Genomic DNA, 5,634 nt, shown 5'->3' with positions numbered 1-5,634 from the left:
TACAATCAAAGGAAAAACACTGTATCCTCATTTTGAATGAGAAATATCAGTCTGAACTGATTGTGTATTTTCTCCTAAAAATTATGCATTTTCTAACTGTCCTCTTAAAATACCTAGAGCCAATAACTAACCCAGGAGCAGTGAGCACTCCCAGCACTCAGATTATGGTCTCAAATACCATTTTCCCACTCAAAGAGGTCAGAGTTCCCTAGAGAAATGGCTGACTCTGGCTTTAAGTAGAAAATGTGCAAGATAAGTCTGAAAGGATTATCATACCAAAGTATGAGAAAGCTGTTGATATATTAGGGTTATTTCTAGAGGACTCAAGACCAACTTTAATGGTCTTCCACTAGCCAAAGATGAGATCATTTGAGCATCAAATGTCCCTGTATGTAAGTCCCTCCAGTAAACCCTAGGTCTCATTCACTGTCTCCAGAGCACACTGCCATTTTGGTTGGAGCTGTTGACAGGAGTTCGGTACAACACCTTCCTTGGTGCTTCTGGCTGGGTTAAGTCACCTCCTCTGATCCATTACATCCCTCTCAAAGCACATCTTAAAATACATAGTATCTGGCAGGTTATGTGCCTGGTAACCTCGCCCCCTTTGAGTCCCCGGAGAACAGAGGCCATGTCTTTTTCACCACTGTATCTCCATCATCTGGTATAGTTCCTTGCATATTGTAGGCCATGGGGCTTATTAAATGGGTGAGAATGGAGGAATTACATCCTCCTCTTCATTTTCATTTCATCATGGCACACGCTTTAGCTCACTTATCTTCTGAACTCTCCCTTTCTTCACTCCTTTGTCAATAACAATTTTCTTGCATGCTGCCCCATTGGCCTCAGGCCATGATCTTGGCAAAGGAGGTGAACACAGACAATACGGTTTTGTCATCCAGACACCACCTAAGTAAGGACTTGCTTTTCTGTGGCACTGAACACTTTGCAAACTCCTTCGATAAGTGTGAGCTCCTTACAACAGCCCTGGAAGGCAAGCAAGGTTATTCTTGGTATCCCCAGGACGGAAGTGAGTGAATTTACATGGATAACTCGCAGTGTCTGTCCCATCCACAGAACCTGTTTTGGCAACTCCTACTGAAGAAGTGACCACAAGTCAACTGGCCACTCATGGTGTATGCTAGGGGCCTGACCCTTGGCCAGAATTGATGGGATCAGAACTGTACATTTGATTTAAGTGAGCCAATCAGGCTGTCTCTTGAAAATTTAAACTGGAAAAGAAAGGAGACTTCCTTGAAGGTCACTTTGGCATTTTTTGGAACTGAGCCAGTGTGCAGACTGAAGCAGAATAGAGCCACCAGACAGTCTGTCTCAGAAAGACAGAAAAAGAATAGTCTCCATGACTTTTGAGCTCTCTGTAGTGCCCAGTGGAGTTTCGTGTGAAAACCAGCTCCGACTCCTGCCCTTGGGTCTCAGGAGTCTCTTTAATGTCCTTCTCATAAATCCCCCATTTCACTAGAGTTAATTTGCGTAGGCTTCTGTTCCTTGTAAACAAATAAGCCTTGGCCTAGACAGGGATACAAGCAGAAGGAAGAACATCAGGCTAGAGATCACCTTAGTGGCTTTGCCACTGAGTAGTTGTGTGACATTAGGTAAGACATTTCATCTCTCAGAACCTCAGTTTCCACTCTTGTAAAGTAGGAGTGCTGACCATTAGCATACAGGAGCAATTGAGCAACACGCTTAACAGCATTTTGTCGCTGTATAATTACTAAATGATTAACTTGTCCACGATCACTGTAATAGCAGGAAATTCAAGCATCATAGTCGGCAAACCACAGCAGAGCTGCCAGAGAGAGATGGAGCCTTGTTCCACCGGAAGTCACTTTGTCCAACAGCCTCCTGGGAGCGGAGCTGCCTGTGGACACCACCCAAAGTTAGGGGGAAGGGTAGAGTGGCTTTGAGCACGCCTGGCCCTGAAGTCACCAGCTTCCGGGAGGCACTGGCCTGGAGAGGGAGCCCCCACTCACCCAGGGGAGGCCGGGGAGCATCTTCCTCTGGCTCTTTCTCCCTAGGTCTCTGAGTTCTCAGGTCAGGGATGGTGTCTCTCTTGCTAATAGCCCTGTCTCCAGAGGCACACAGGCCTGGCACACAGTAAGTGAATGAATGTCTCTGTTTGTCTCTATGGGCCTCTGTTAGCTGATTTTTAACGTGGCGCTCTTTCTTCTTTCTCTCTCTGTGCCTCTCCCTGCTCTCTGTCTCTCTCGTCTCCTCCGTCTCTCCCCTCTCCGACTCCCTCTGTCCTCCGCGTCTCTCCTGCACCCTCCTCCGTCTCCACCCCACCTCAAGGCACGGGCACTCACAGCTGCCCCAGACCTCTCCCTCTCCCGGGCTCCCTTTGTCTTGATCTCCCTCTCCTGTTGCCTGGTAACCGCCCTCCCCGTCACCAGCCCCGCGGAAACCATGGCAACGGGCAGCCGGAAGATGCGGCCATTCCTCTCCCTTTTGTCCCTTGCATTTCAGCAGCGCCCGCGCACGTGGACGCTCCAATTACAGGTACTCGGGAGGGGACGCTTTTGTCCGCGGCCCATTCACCGCCAAGCAGGCTCTGGGCGGAGAGGCTGTTGGCGCTGTCGCACAAAGCGCTTTTGTGTCTCTTCCCGGTGCCCTCCTCCACTCCCCACTGCGTTCAAGGACAAACAAGGACCTCCAAATTCGTGTTCAAACACCCCACGTGGTGGGCAGTGGCGGGGATCAGAGGATTCTGGAATGAACGCAAAGGATGAACAGACCCAGCCAGCGAAGAACACACAGACAGACAGACAGACAGACAGACCCAGCAGCCCCAGGAGGAGAACCCAGGACCCAAAGCGCCGGGCCTAGAACGAGTCACAATTGGCGTGCAGCTCTGGCTCCACCACTGCCGACCTGTGCCCTCTGTGCTCTGACCTTCCACTCTTTCAGCACCGAGGTCCTTCTGAAACCACAGAGGCTTGGCATCTGCTCTTCCCTCTGGCCCAGAGTTCCCTCCCCTCTTTGCACACTAACTCCAACCTGACCCTCAATCTCAGCTCCAGCACGCCTTCCTGGAGGAAGCTTCCCTGCCTATCCCTCCATTCCCCTTCCCAGGTTCCCACAACCCCCTAAGCTGCACTTTCCACGCGTACAATCATGTATATTTCTTAAATGTCGTCTAAGTTTCCAGGGTCTCCTATACCAAATGACCACAAACTGGATGGCTTAAAACAACACGTATGCCTTGTCTCCCAGTTCTAGAGGCTAGAAGTTGCAAGTCAGGATGTGTGGAAGGCCACGCTCCCTCTGAAGGCTACAGGGGAGGATCTTTCCTTGTCTCCTCCAGCTTCTGCTAGCTGTCAGCATCCTTGGTATTCCTTGGCTTGTGGACACATCACTCTAATCTCTGCCCATGGTCACATGGGTTTCTCCCCATGTCCCTCTGTCCAAATTTCCCTCATCTTATAAAGATGCCAGTCACTGGATTCGGGTTCACCCTGATCCAGGATGACCTCTCTTAACTTGATTATATCTATCTGTCATGATTATTTCCAAATGATACGGACAGGAAGGAGTCAGGGAAACACTGGGTAGAAGAGGGTGGTTCCCTGGTAAAGGCCCCTCCCTCAAGCCTGGATACCTGAGGCCCTAAATGAGAACAGGAATTCCTGTTTTCAAGCCCCAAAAATTGCCTTTTGGCCTGCCATACCCTATATCCTGCCCTCATATAAACCCCAAACCCCAAGTTCCAGAGCAGACCAGCAGGCAAGGAGACAAGGAGGCAAGCAGATGGATGGCAGAACAATGTGGCGGAGAAAGAGAGAAGAGGAGAGATGTCTGGATGCCAACAGGAGTTTGGCTGGGGGTGGTCAGAGAAGAATCCAGTGGCTGGGCAGCCCGACTCCAGGGGAAGATCACCTTCCCACTCTATCCCCCTGCCTTCAGGCCCCCCATCCATCTCACTAAGAGCCACCTCCACCACTCAATAAAACCTTGCATTCATCCTTCGAGCCCTCGTGTGATCCAGTCCTTCTGGGACACTGGGCAAGAGCTCGGGATATAGAAAGCTGTCACACTGGCCCTTTGCCCTTCTGATAAGGCAGAGGGTCCATTGAGCTGATTAATACTCAAGATGCCTGCAGATGTCAAAGCTGAAAGAGCTTTTTAACACTGGGGTTCCAAGCACCTACCCCTACACATTCCTGTGGGGCCAAGAGCCCAAAACACTTGCACAGCCTCTGCAGCTGCCCATCTGCATAATTACCCTAGGGGTTTGAGCTGCGGGGTGACTGAACAGGCAACCCACACCTCTGTGGCACACCCTGCAAGGGGAATCAGAGAACTCACCCATTTCACAAATAAGGTCACATTCTGAAGTCCACACATCCTGCAAGGGGAATCAGAGAACTCACCCATTTCACAAATAAGGTCACATTCTGAAGTCCACACACATCCTGCAAGGGGAATCAGAGAACTCACCCATTTCACAAATAAGGTCACATTCTGAAGTCCACACATCCTGCGAGGGGAATCAGAGAACTCACCCATTTCACAAATAAGGTCACATTCTGAAGCCCAAGGCAGAAATGAGTTTGGGGAGAGGAGGCACCATTCAACCCGGTATAGATGGTTATTCCTTCTCTAAACTTATAAACCCTCAGACTTCGGCAAACCTTTACCCATGACTCTGTCCCTCAGTGTCTGGTTAGCTAAGAGGTCAGTCAATATTCAGTGAATGAATGACCAAGCAAGAATTGCTTCTCCTCCATGAGCCTCAGGAGTCCTTATCTATAAAATGGGCATAATGGCATTACTTCAAAACATCATTGAGGAGGAATCCCCACCTGACGGGTAGAGAATGTACAAAAATCCATAACTATGTGTATCAGTTTCTTGCCACTGCTGTATAAATTACCACAAATTTCATGGTTTAAAATCACTGCAATTTACTCTCTCATAGTTCTGGAGAAATCCAAAATCAGCATGTCAACAGGGCCATGCTCCCTCCAAAGGCTTTAGGCGAGGACCCTTTCCTGCCTCTTTCAACTTATGGTGGCTCCAGGCATTTGGTTGGCTTGTGGCTAAATCACTCCAATCTCTGCCTCCACCTTCATGTGACCTCCATCCTGTCCCATGTCCTCTCCTTTCCTTGTTAGGACACTTAACATTGAATATAGTGCCTACTCAGGTAATTCAGTATGGTCTCATCTTTGAAGTCTTTAATTATACCTGCAAAGACCCTTTTTCCAAATAAAACTGCATGCCCTGGTTCAAATGATTTGACATGGGGACATATCTTTTGGGGGAGGGGGGAAGCCACCATTCAATCCACTACCATGATTATTATTTCCATAATTAAGGTACAAGCTGCAGTTGCTGACAATTTATATTCAATCAATATTTATGAGGACCAAGTAGTTACAGTTCTGAAATGTACTGATTTTGACTGAATTTTCACAATGACCCTGAGGAGTAGGCACTACTTTTTGCATGTTAAGGGTTGAGACAAGAGAGACAGGAGAGGTACGGTGATTTGCCCCCAAGTCACAAACAGGGCAGAGTCGTCCAGTGTACCCTGCCCCAATCCCAGCCCACTATGTGCACAATCCATTCCTCTGCCCAAAGCCCTTTCTTTTTCCCAGCTTCCCTAGCTGGGTCTGC

General features: G+C 48.9%; 2 long non-coding RNA genes across 2 annotated transcripts; one reads left to right on the top strand and one right to left on the bottom strand.

The window, feature by feature from the left end:
• Positions 1–1,251: 1,251 nt before the first annotated feature.
• On the bottom strand, positions 1,252–2,370 carry LOC144577794 (uncharacterized). Its single transcript, XR_013522409.1, has 2 exons — positions 1,989–2,370; positions 1,252–1,525 (listed from the first exon to the last, which is right to left on the bottom strand). It is a non-coding gene; the product is annotated as an uncharacterized LOC144577794 (long non-coding RNA).
• On the top strand, positions 1,910–5,248 carry LOC118144361 (uncharacterized). The gene is made up of 2 exons (XR_013522408.1): positions 1,910–2,112; positions 2,308–5,248. It is a non-coding gene; the product is annotated as an uncharacterized LOC118144361 (long non-coding RNA).
• The last annotated feature ends 386 nt before the right edge of the window (positions 5,249–5,634 follow it).

The sequence above is a fragment of the Callithrix jacchus genome, chromosome 9 (assembly GCF_049354715.1).
Source record: "Callithrix jacchus isolate 240 chromosome 9, calJac240_pri, whole genome shotgun sequence".
Classification (NCBI taxonomy): domain Eukaryota; kingdom Metazoa; phylum Chordata; class Mammalia; order Primates; family Cebidae; genus Callithrix; species Callithrix jacchus.
This window is presented reverse-complemented; position numbering and strand designations above follow the sequence as displayed.